Raw genomic sequence first — 13,891 nt, forward strand, 5'->3', positions numbered from 1 at the left:
TAAAGGTATGACTACTGCATAAGGGTATGTGAGTACGAGTGTCTTGTAACTAGCTTTATTTTCGGTATAGTGGATATCTTGGATTTGGCTGCCCCGAAGTGGTTTTTCTCTTCACAGAGTTTTCACTTCGTCAACAAATATCATGTCTTCTTTATATTCTGCATTTAAGATATTTTGTTGCACACAAACACACACTTGGTTATTAGAAGTCAATATTTATTTTCAATAAGGATAAACTCAAATTTTCATGTACGTTAAGATCATCTTGAACAATACTTTTAATTACTTGATTGGTGTCTTCAACAAAAAAACTCTTATTACTTGATAGTTGTCTTCAACACAGTACTATTATTACTTCATTGGTGTCTTCAAAACTTTCACTAAAAACAACCAAGTACCCATAAAACCAATTGCATATATTAATTAAAGAGGAAAATGATGATATATTGACATCTATACAATATACATACATGAATGCTCCATAACACATATGTCAAGCTTGTTGCCTGTCCACGCATACTTCGCCTCCTTGGACGTCATCATGGGACATGGTCAAGTGTCCACCTACAGAATATCGTTGACAATGTTAGTTGCAAATTTCATTACTAAGTAGCATAAATAAACAAATGTTTGTGGTTATTATGATGTAACAATCATGAAACATCACTTGGTCGACAATCATACAACTTGATGTTAACCCCTCAGATTGAATTTGCATAACCCAATTATATCACCCAAGTATAGCCACTAACCATAAGTGCAAGAAACCCAATAACAAGTCCCAAATACAGCCACTAATCAATAATATAAACTCATTTTGCTTCATAGTGAGCAAGTATGCCGTTGGCCTTCACCATCAATGGTTACCAATAAAGTGGGTTAAAAAATCTTACCCAGTTTAGCAAAAGTTCCGATGGATCTCAGCAGTAGATTGCTGAAACATCTTTAGGCCAATCCTTTCAAGGTGAGCGAAAAGGCTTTGCACTTGATCTTGTCTACCATCCCTTGCCGTGTCATATGGGCTCGATAAGTCTCCACATGGTCGCTAGGGTCTTTGGTGTGGTCATATAGGTCGATTTAGGGGATTTGGAATCTTGCGGGCAAGGCTAACTTGACCACTTTTTGAGTAAAGGGGAGGTCAGTTCCTTCGAGGAGGGTATTCGCCACCGACTGGTATCCTTTATTGACCCTTGGAATCACTTCTTCAAACTTATATTGTAATTCATCCATGTGAGCGCTCACTTGTTTGTCTGTTTTTCACTAATAGGCCTAGCGATGCGGCTTTTCAATGGCGTCTCTAGTGATGATTTGCTCATCTCCTTGGTTTTCCAATTCTTCATTGAGTTGCATGTTGTGAGCTCTTTCGCCTTCATGGTTCAAGTTATACTGCATCAGCTTATAGTTTTGCTGATTGTCTGTGAAATGTGGTTGAGTTGAGTCTCCATGGCTTGGAGATGGACTTCTTGAAGGTTATCTGGGTGTTGGGTTATTGAATTAGGTTGAGCGATAGGTTGGGGATTTTTAGATCGGTGCAACTGAACTCCTGACATGTTTTGCGGTGGATTGGTCTGCAGGTTCGGTTGGGTTGTTGGCTAATTGTTTAGAAGTGGGTCTACCTGGCGGGATTCATTGGTCGCCAAGCATCCCAATATGGGCTTCCTAGAGTGATGACTCAATTGTTTTAAAAAAATGGTCATTACGGTGGCATAACAATTAGTTATAAGCCAACATCAACACAACACATCTCATAACATATGCATTACGTATCAGAGAATAAACCTGTAGCAACGGAACTTCTAATATAACTAAAATAGAAAAATTACAACATTAGAACTATTTAGTTTTCTATCTATTTAAGGCTTAATCAAATATTGTTTACATATCAACAGAATGGCTATACAAAAAAGAGTGTCACATGTGACAAATTGACATATACAAAACTATGCATAAGTGGACTATCCACAAGTTCGACAAAAACAACCGATGCAATATGCCTCAGTCAAAAATATCCGAAATACAAAGCCACAATGTTCTCATCGACGTCTGCGGTACCTGTAGCCAAAGTATCACCATCTATACGATCGTGGTAGTTCCCATGTCCGCATAGGTGGAATAATGAGCTCACAATCTCAGTAGTACAAAACTCACTAAGTTTTTGCAATAAGCCGACATTTCTTCAACCAGATCCCTTTATGTAAATGAGTCCATTTTTTATTACTGTTTCTGCAACTAGATCCCTTTATGAAAATGCACCCGTGCCTGCAAACTCGGCTCTTGCTCCCTCATCGCCCGTGACATCTTCTTCTCCGAAGGCGACCTCACCGCCAAGCTCGTCTCGAAGACTCCACAAAATGAGCAAGACACCTTTCGAGGTTTACGCACGCGAGAAGCGAAATGGTAATAGCGTGATTTCCCTAAACTCCCATGGCATGTTTGATTTTGAGCAATTGCGATGGAAGAGAGAAGGAGAGGATTGGGAAGAAAGGTTTCAAATGCACACCGAGAAGAAACATAAAATAAAAAGATAAAAAAGAAAATAATAATAATAATAATAATGGTAGTTCATGGACCGTGAGGGTAAAAGAGGGAGAAAAATCAATAAAATTGCATGTGATAGTTTGACCGTCTAATTTAACGAGGTTGATTGATGGAAGGGAAGCTTTGGTAAGTAAATAGTAGTTCGATGCGGTCGGGTAGTGAAAGTCTCAATTCATAGGGGCATATTGACGAAGGCTAGTAGTTATTGGGAGGAAAATGTAAATACCCCAAAAACAATACAATAATTTTAAATTGACTAATGACTCGTTGATTAGCATTTCAACGAAAGTAAGGTTAGGATTTCAAAACTCTTTGAGTGCAAAGCATTTATAGCATCTTTTTTAAAATTAGGTTATACCCTTCGATGCTTGAACATTTTGGTAAAAGTGAGTTTCAAAGAAAAGAGTTAAAAAAAACACCAGGAGTTGACTTTTGGTTTTTAACAAAGAGTGGGAATCTAAGGTTTAAAACATTCGAAATATGTTTGCGGAAGACTTTTCAAACTCTGGGAATTTTTTGCTTTTGGAGAATTATAATCCAAAGGGCGCGAGCCATCATTGTTTTGCCCATATAATATTGCATGTTTCAAAGGTTTGGTGGCAATAAATTTTTTAACGAGTAAAAATAGACAACCTTGGAATATTTTTTTATTTTTATTTTTAAATTTCATAGTGTCAAGATAATATGTCACAGACTAATTGATTTATTATGTAGTATAAATGAAGGACCTATCCAGTAGTGATGGACCATTATCTTATATGTCTATAATAGTTTTAAGTTTATAAATTAATACCTTAATGACATAATACTACCAAGAATGTACATCTGGAATGTTATAGATGTAATTAAAAAATTACAAATATGCCATTACAGATGTACACGGAGATGCTTTAACATTCCTCATCCTATGATTCCCTACCACATATATAGGATAGTTGTGTGAAAAGTTGGCAGAGAATCATATCTTTGAAAATATAAGTAAAAACATGTTATTGTAATCTATGAGATGATTATCTTATAATTATGAAAATTAACACAAATGAAATAGAAAAGGGATGAAAAATCTAAGAGGGGTCAATCTAGAAATCATATTAACTTCCAACCTTCTTGGCTGCCAAATTGATGCCCAGAAGATGATTTTTTTATTTTGTAGCCATTTTATTTTCAGCAGTAACATTATGATTGATGTCAATATTAATTAATATAAAGAAATGAGTAAGGCAAGAAACCAAATTTTTATTTAACAACTATTCCAACTAGCGCTTTGATCAATCATTGTTAAAAAAAACAAGTTCAAGAGCTGGTTGAAATTGTCACTTCAACATTGTGAAATAATTGTGAGATAAGAATGTGATGAGTATTGTTAAAAATAATACTTTTGTCGAACTTTTATCTCCCAAAAGTGATCTCATGAAGCGGAGGTCACTAGTTCGAATCCCCCCTCCCCCCTTTTGTGTGGACATGTCAAAAAAAAAATAGTGATTATTCTAAATTCATTGGTGATTTTAAAAGCCACATCATTTTTTAGAGATAAAAGGAGTACAAGAGTCATACTTATACTATTGCGTACTCAAATGTGATTTCAAGCTATTGTGCTTCAAATGCAAGGGTGACAAAAGTGCTTCTTGAATAAAGCTTATCATATTTCTACTCGCAAAATCCGAATTTAGAATCTTATCATCTTTTTGCAACAAGGGAATGAATTAATTCTTTGTATTAGATATGTAATTTACATAATTAGACACTATACAACTGACATATAACTGTCACATCATTCCAATTATATGACTGCCGTAAAACAGTCATACAACATTTAGAAGAAGAGCAATGTGCTAGATACACAATTCTCAAAGTTCATGAAATGGTTCAATTCCCTTTAATTACTCTCACCCATGATTGATTTTGTGCCATTTTAAGCATAAAGGTTATGAAGAATATGTGATATATAGTTGCCCTATGCCTTTAAGCTCTTGCATGTGCTTACATGTGCCAAAGTAGAAGCATATCTTTCTAGATACATCAATGAAGTTGGAGGGCAGTTGATTGGGCAGGGCTGGCAGCTAATATATATTTTTGTGCATCTTGAGAAAAGCATGGAAAAAGTGGATCTGCTATTAAACTTTTAAATAAATTCCAAGATCCTTTCAAGTTTGCAAAGTGGCATGCCATATTGCACTGGGGAAGGGGCACTTATGTCTCAATAATGCGAATAATTTTCAATTTTGTTGATCTACATGATTCGATTGTCCATTGCCAAACCATAACTGGGAAGCATATCCATGATAAAGAAAGCAGCCACTCTTTTGTGTTGGAGTGTGTCGTTTCAAACACCCTTTCCCTTCTCCCACATTGTTTAGGAATAAGTTTTTCTTTAGCTTTATATTCCCTTACGGACCTCCCATCCGTGCCCCCGCCTCACTCCGTCCCGCACGCGTGAATCCCTATCAAGATTTTTTTGTTTTTTTTTCAACTTGAGTTTAGGGTCCGATTGAGTTTGCGATTTCAAAAAGTTCAATTTAAATATAATAATTTTAAAGTGTACGATTTAAAAAATAATTTTTAAAAATACAGTTAAACATTTAGTAAAATTGTATTTTTGCTTTTAAAATAACATGTTAACCTTTAAAATTCTGCGTTAAAAAAAAAAAAAAAAAATTATTGCCCGTAATTTGAAAAGGCAAATTTTCTGCGTTTTCAAATTGTAATTTTTTTTTTAAAAAAAAAACACAATTTTCAAACAATTTATTTTCTGCTTGTTTCTAAAGATGTTTTTGTGTAATTCTATAACATTGTGAGATCCTCATTTGCTCTTTGTTTTAATAGCTTGCATTATATTTATCTTATTGTTAATTTTTGGATGAATATTATTTAAAGTTAATATTTGTAACAATAAAGTTATCAAACAATTTATTACTGGTGATAAATTGTGTTGATATCCACCGTCATGTTTGCTGTCACTGTATTAATGAAGATAAATGTAGGGACCGGATCCTTTCTCATTCAAAAGCCTCTAATTTCCTCCCATCTTTTGTCTGATTTTAAAGGACAGATGGCTGGTGTGGATAATTTCTAGCCTTTGAATTTTTTTTTTTTTTTTGCCACTTGTCTAAAATCAGATAAAAAATGAAAAGAAATTGGAGGCATTTTAATTGGAGAGAATATGATGATATAATTGTAGTAACTATGCTTATTGGGATTTAAAAATGGTTTATACAATTTTATATTATTTAAATATTTAAAAAACGTGTTAGTATTAATTTTATATATATTATTATATGCATCAATTTTTATTCCGATGTATCAATTGAAGGCATTAAGATCTTCTCCATTGCTTTTTAAGAGGAGCTGATTCTTTATATTCAAGGGTATTTTTATAATTTTACGTGGTACGAAATTACAAAAATACCCTCAAATATAAAGGACCGGCTCCGCCTCTGAATTTTGGTCCAATTGAAGGCATTCAATTCTCTGAGAATGTTTGGCCATTCCATGTGGGACTTGTGATGGAGAAGTCCATTTCTTTTACTAATTGGGTAAAATATATATATATATGATTAAATAATGATGGGCTTAGGAATATGGGCATTGAAAAAGAGTAGAAAAGTAAATTTCAAGCTAAGATTCAATAATGAGTTGTGGCGTAACTTACAGTGGGTAGATGGGTATGGGGCTTGAGTATTCATCTCAAATTAATCATTATTTACTTATCCATAATTATCAAAAAAAAAAAAAAAAAAAAAAAAAAAAAAAAAAAAGGTTAAGAAATCCCTTTGAAGCCCAACAATCGCACCACTGAGAAATAATTTTTAAAAGGAAAAAAAGTAGGGAAGGTATGGTTCATCCGATTTAGGGTGGGTTTGGACTTACGATTTCGTAAATAAAAAGTGCGATTTTAAATTAAACCACAGAAAATGAATCGGTTGAAATTTTTTTTAAAAAAAAAAATATTACGATTTTTTTTTTATTATTTTTTATAGATAAAAAATTATGATTTAAAAATGTAGAAAATTTATTTTTTCAAATTACAGGCAATAAAGTTTCTTTTTTTTTTTTTTTTTTTTTGAAAATGCATACTTTTAAATTGTAAACACTTTTTTCAAGTATCCGATATTCCATTTGACCTCCATCATTAATATACTTTTCAAAATAAATTATTAAATTATTAAAAAAAAAGTATTCTCGAACAATAATACAACATGATGGCGGCAATTACCGTCTCGCAACCCTACGTTGGCTGCAAAAATCATTTGGCGACTCCACAATGGTCGCGTGGAGATCATCACCGTGGAGTCTAATTCCAGCAGTTTTTAGTTTTTTTCTTTTATTTTGTGAAAGCACCCCACCCTTTTTTGTTTTTTCTCAATATTTTATCAAACAAATTTTATTTTGTAAATCTTATATACAACACTTTTTTCAAATTGTCCCTCACCAAATATTCTCAATTGTTACATTTTTCAAAAAGCTGCATTGTTTGGTACACTTTTTTCTTTTTCCTTTTTAAAACAAAACTATTAATAAAACACTCATAACTACTTTTACATTTATAAGTTTATATCGCATCAGAACACTTTCGTAAACGTAAAACAAAAAGCATCATCTAACATGCATTAACAAAAAAGAAAGAAAGTAGTATTCCACTTTTTATACTCGGGTAATATTTCTCGTTATTAAATGGGTTAAGATTTGGGGTGTCAATTCGTGTTTATGTGTGGGGTTCAGGTCGTGTCGAGACATATATATAAGACTATATGAGTCAACACGAAGTCGATCCATTTAGTTAAACAAGTCAATCCTCTCAACCCTGATACGATAATTTACATAGATGGGTGAGACGACCCGACCTGCATAACCCATTTAATAAACAGATTGTGTTTAGTTGACCTGATCCAACCCGCATTACCGTTTAATTCTCAAAATTCTCAAATATTTAACATTAAAATGCAATTAGCAAAACTATATCTTTACAACTAGGGAGGAGATTGGGGGTAATTTTTTTTTGTCTTGACTTCAAGGTTTTAATTTTTTTTAATGGTAAAACTACAAAAAAAAAAAAAAAGAAAAAAAAGAAGAAGAATTGACCTGTTTATTTTGTATCTAATTGTGTCAACCTGGTTTGATCCAAATTCTATTTTATTAAACCCCAACTTGTTAATTTCGTAGCGGATTCGCAGATCGTATAAAAAATTATTAGCCCTAATTGGAATACAACTCAATTGTAAGAGCTAATTAGCTTTTAAATAGATTTAAGTAACATGCCCTTTAATTAGAGATGAATGGAAGAACTTGTGGTAAGGCTTTTGGGTAGGGGTGAAAAGGCTGTTGGTGAAATTTAATAACTGCCTCTGCGACAGCCTTAGGCAATTAGCGGTTATTTAATAACCATTGGTTAGCATTTGTTTAACCTACAACCGCACCACTAACAACTTTTATTAGGTTGTGCTTCTTTTTTGGACTCATTTAAAATGTTTATGGGCAGTGGCGGACCTAGGTAATTGACATTGCAGGGGCCGATAAATATAATTTAAAATAGAAATTGAATAATTTGTCACACAATGTGTATCACAAAAGTACATTATAAAAATCCATTATAAATATGTGCCAAAATTAATATATTAACAACAAAAACATGTTGGCACTAGTACAAAAAGACAAAAATATAAAGTGTTCAAAAACCTAGTTTACGTCTTTTTAGAGAAACAAAATCATCAAGTATCGAATCTAAATTGAAGCTCTCAGCAATTTCTCTTTCAATATACACAACTAAACTATTTGCAAGAAATTCATCTTCCATTTTGTTGCGAAGTCTTGTTTTAACAATTTTCATAGCTGAGAAGGCTCGTTCGGTAGTCGCTGTAGACACTGGAAGAGTTAAAACAAGACGAATCAATCTATCAATAAGATAGTATGTCTTTGATTTTCCTGTCTTTACCAATCCTTGACATAATTCTGCAATGGAAGACAAATTTTGCAACTTCAAATCATTATGCACATCAAGTTCAAAATACTTCAACTGGAATCCCAAATTAATTTTCTCCTACTCAGAAAAATCAAGAGGATAATACACTTCTGCAAGACTACATATATCATCAATTTTAAATGATTTATAACCATCCTTTGGATCCAAAGCTGAGCTAAGTGTCAAAAGTTTGACTGCCCTTTCACTAAACCTACAATTAAGCTCTTGCAGTTGAAAGTCTATAGCAACATTGAATATGTCAAAATGATAATGATGCTCCACTGTAATGTGATTCCGTTGATTACGACCTCGACCTTCAATATAACGAGCACTCAAGTCTGGGATGTCAATTTCAAATTTCTTGGAGAAAGAGACAACACTCTCAAGCAATTTCTCCCAATCATCATCTCTCAGCTTTTGGATAAGTTTTTTTGCAGTAGAAACTAAATTAATAGCATTCAAAATGTCTTGAGATTTTTGCTGCAAAGCTTGACAAAGAACATCAGTGATACCCATGATTTCCTTCATCAAATGTAAAATAAAAATGAATTCGAATGATGTAACCATTTTATAAGCAGCATTAGCATCTCCCTGTTGAGAGTAATTAGCTCATTCTCTTCTAATTATTTCAAGTACTGAACAAGTAGCATCAAACATACTTATTAGGCTGCAAATAGAATTATAATGAGAACCCCAACAAGTATCACCAGCTCGTTTCAAAGTACCAATTTGGTTAGCTTCTTTTCCAGTTTCAAGATCACCAATAGCTCGCATATGTGCAATTTTTTCTGCTTGAGCAGCTTGTAGCTGATCGTGACGTTTACATGAAGCACCAACCATATTGATAATGAAATTCAAATTTGTGAAGAACTCATGAACAGAAACCACTTCTCTAGATGCAACAACTAATGCTAATTGCAATCGGTGACCAAAACAATGAATATAGTATGCATAAGGACAATCATTAAGAAATAATGCCTGCAATCCTTTCCATTCACCACGCATATTGCTAACACCATCATATCCTTGTCCACGAATATTTTGAATGTCAAGTCCATGATGAGAAAGAACATCAGATATTTTATTCTTGAGAGTCAATGCTGATGTATCTTTAACATGAACAAGATCAAAGAAGCGTTCTTGTATAAAACCATATTTGTCAACAAATCTCAAAACAATAGCCATTTGTTCTCTTTTAGACTCATCTCGTGCTTCATCAACAATAATACAAAATTTGGAGTCTCCAATATCTTCACGAATTTTATCTCGCACTTTACTTGCCATGACTTGCAAAATCTCCTTTTGAATTCTATGTGAAGTATACTTTGCAGATTTAAGAGCATTTTCCAAAACAACTGTTGCAACTTTTTCATTATATGATGCCAAAATTTTAATTATCTCAAGAAAATTACCTCGATTTTTTGAATCAGGAGTCTCATCATGACCTCTAAAAGCATGTTGGGGATAAAATTAACCCCGAGGACACGTGGATCCTAATCTGGAAACATCTCGGTGTTACATCTCGGACATTTGTTATGACCCAGCAAAGGAAGGTCCTCTAGGTATAATGACATCTCGGTCTTATCAAACCCGGTGACGGTATGAAATATCTCGAGATCTCCTAGTCTGATCGGAGCGAACATATCTCGGACATTTATGCCTCAGAGATTTGATAGAAGCTACGAGATCATTCGGGAAGTTGAATCACAACCCGATATACAAAGATTGCCTCGGTATGATAACACCTTGGGTAAGATGGCCTCGGTATGATAACACCTTGGATCTTCCACAACCCTGTTACGGTGCGGCAATATTCCGAGATCTCTTAATCCTTTCGGACCAAACATGTCTCGGATATTATCACATCGGGGGTTGGTTGAAGTGTGTTACAATTGTCTTAGAATGAGATAAGACCAGTATCCCGGAAGATCAGGGATAAGCCTCCACCCCATTATTAACGGGATAAGATGGCTAGTAACGCAGAAATTAAGATTAAAGAGGTACGAATGCAATTCAATTTGGATTCTGTGGCCTTATTCAAATTCCCTGAAGATAAAGTTAAGGTTCAACCAGACTAGGACTCAAATTCCTAGTTCAACTGGGTTTTAAGAATTCCGGTAGGACTGCGATTACCAGCCTATAAATAAGACCATCACACCAGGTATTAGATAGATTCTCTCTGAGCTTTTGAGATTACAAATACTTTCCAGGAAATTGATTTGCACTGACTTAGGCATCGGAGTGGGCGTAGTCGGCACCCCCGACTAGTTGTTTGTTGTTTTACAGGAGTGGAGGTTGTGCGTTTGCGGGAAGCAGCAAATCAATTGGCGACACGTCACCATACCGAAAACTGTACCAACAAAAAGCACATCCTTGAAATGCAAGCCACCGAACAACATCAATAGAAGTTTTTACACGTAGTCGATTATTTTGAATTTGTTCAGTACTTTGTGCATTCAATAATTTATCGATATGCTGTGATTGTTGTTTTAAATCCTCACAAGATTTCACAGCATTATTATGGGGTGAACAAGGATCCTCTCCAATATGAGTCAAAAAGGCACATTTCTTTCCATCGTGAACCTTTTTCCAATTTCTAAATCCCTTGGTGATAAATACATTCCATCCATGACGTCCAACTGGTTTCATTGTAAAAAGATAACATGGTAAACAATATGCGGCATCCGTAGTAGGAGAATACTCAAGCCAAGATGAAAATTGTGTGAACCATGAAGCTTGAAAACGACGGGGATGATTTTTTGGTCCAGAAAATGGATAGTCTTGACGCAAAATTTGATATGGACGTGCTTTCAAATAAGCCATTCTTATTTCATCACGTCGATTGACTGGATAGTCCCACATCGGAGGACGTTTTCCTGGATCCCGTTCTATAGAAAAACCATCAACTTCGTTAACATTAAGCGTAGAGGATTTAAAAGGAATCTCTTGAGCTTCCACAATTAGAGATTCATAAGGATGTTCTTCAACTTCAATCCTTTGAGATTTAAGAGGAAGTTATTTGAGATTTGAAGTTTCAGCATTAAAATTCAATAGTGAATTACTTTCTGGAACATCAACTTCTTTTCTTTTGAAGAATGACTCGATAGTTTTAAACTTTGACATGCTTGATGAACCAAAATTTTTCAAATTAAATTACAACCCCATAAGATACAATCAAACTATCAAAAAAAAAATAAAAAAAATATCAGAGTCCAACAAGTAACAATCATACAATCTAAAAAAGAAAAGCAAAAAAAAAAAAACAAGAGTCTATATAACACTAAACTAAAAAAAATAATCTGAAAAACTAAAAACTTCAAAACTAACATCATTCATAATTTCATATATAACCCAAAACCAAAAAATATTTTGAAAATTTGAATAGAGAAATTACCTTGTAGACAAGAGTCACAAGATCAGCACAAGTATAGTAGAGAAGTAATGCCCAAAAATAATGAAAAACCTCTTGTCCTCTTCCTTCGTCTGCTCTTCAAGACTTCAACACCTGGAAACTAGCCAAACCTCAAAACTAACCTTTTTTTTTAAAAAAAAAAAAAAAAAAGAGAGAAAAAAGTTTTTCATACTCATTGAACACTAAAAAAAAATGCAAATTTCCACACTTCACAGTTTTTGAGTTTCACACTTTCACTTCAGCTTCTTTTTCCACCACAGCCACAAACACCACTCACGGTACTCACCAATCGGCAGTCACCAGCAGTGGCGCAGTGCAGGCTTTTTTTTTTTTTTTTTTTTTTTAATTCGTTCGTTCGTTCTTTTTTGTTTGTTTGTTTGTTTTTCTTTTGTTCTTTAGTTCTTTGTCTAAGAGCTTTTACAGGTTTTTTTTTTCTTTTTTTACTTCTTCTATCATTTCATTTCTTGAGCCGTGTGTGCTTGAGGTGCTGCAGGGCAGCAGGTGAGATGGACTGAAAGCCTAAATCGACTGATGGACAGATGGAGTTTCTTGGACTCCTGATAGACTGCTAATAGAGGGCTAGAATAGAGGCAGAGGCTAAATGCCTAATGAATAATAATGGACGGATCGAAGAACTAAGAAGCAATGAACTGATTCAACTGAAAAAAACCATGCTGTGGGCCCCTAAAAAAAAGAAAAAACAAAAAAAAAATGCTATTGGATAGTAATGGTGGGCCAACTTGGGAATTCCAAGTTTGAATTAACTGCAGACCGTAGTATAGTAATTTTTTTTTTTTTTTTTTTTTTTTCAGGAGCCAGCAGGGGCCACGGTCCACGGTCCACCACTGTTTATGGGATTTTGTTTTCTTAATTTTCATGGCTGTTTTGCCCCAATAGGCTGCACTTATGAGGCTTTGTTTTGTTTTTTTCTATAAAAGAAGAAGAAGAGTTTTGTTTTTTTCTATAAAAGAAGAAGAAGAAGAAGAAGAAGGAGAAGAAGAAGAAAAGAAGAAGAAGAAGGAAAAGAAGAAGAAGGAGGAGAAGAAAAGAAGAAGGAGAAGAAGAAGAAAAGAAGAAGGAGAAAAAGAAGAAAAGAAGAAGAAGAAGGAGGAGGCAATATGATCTATCAAAACAACATTGGTCTTGTTTAATCTTAAACATATCTTGTCAACTCTTAAAATTGCAATATTTCTTGTACGAAAGCGATCTTTAACACATTTTCCATCTTAAAAATTCACACCTAACTAACAAACATAGCTAAAAAAATTCATAGCAAAACATGAAACTTGTAACATTTAATAGAAATATATGATATCCAAATATCAGATCCAATTCCAACATCAATTAAACAAGTTTAGATTAATTATTAACGTACCAATCAAAACTAAAACCCACAAAATCAAATACCCAATAAACTCCTAAGCAGTGAGAACGATCGCCCCACCGGCCTCCTTGATCTTCTTCTTGGCAATCTTGGACACCAGCTTGGCCTTTACCGCGATGGGCTGGTTCGTGGGCAAGATCCCCTTGCCCAGTTCCTTGAAGTAGCCAAACTGGGTCACATCGTGCAAGGGCATGTTATCCTTGGAGGCCTTGTCCATGAATACGAGAGGATTTTATTCAACCCATTTATGATATGCTTGCGCAGGTGGGTTGACAACGCTTCCTCTGATAGCGATAGTGATTTGCGATGGTAGTGCTTGAGAGAGAGAGAGAGAGAGAGAGAGAGAATGAGATGTGTACGACACTAAGCAAGAAGGAAAATATAAGATGGTGTAAATGTAATACCCTGATCACTTACTAGGATTAAGTAAGCTTTAATCGAAGTTATTATGAGATTAGGACTCAATATAAAGGTATTTTTTGTTTTATGCCTTAATCGAATATTTGACTAAGGTTACCGAATGTTCAATATCACAGTACACCAAATGATCGATGCTTACGTCACAACCATTCCACGACTTGATGTATGTCATTGTTCGCAC

The 13,891-nt window shown here is 34.3% G+C and overlaps 1 pseudogene; it reads right to left on the reverse strand.

The window, feature by feature from the left end:
- Positions 1 to 8,203: 8,203 nt before the first annotated feature.
- LOC133856744 (uncharacterized) lies at positions 8,204 to 13,507 on the reverse strand (annotated as a pseudogene).
- Positions 13,508 to 13,891: the final 384 nt, after the last annotated feature.

The sequence above is a fragment of the Alnus glutinosa genome, chromosome 14 (genome assembly GCF_958979055.1).
Source record: "Alnus glutinosa chromosome 14, dhAlnGlut1.1, whole genome shotgun sequence".
In the NCBI taxonomy this organism is placed as follows: domain Eukaryota; kingdom Viridiplantae; phylum Streptophyta; class Magnoliopsida; order Fagales; family Betulaceae; genus Alnus; species Alnus glutinosa.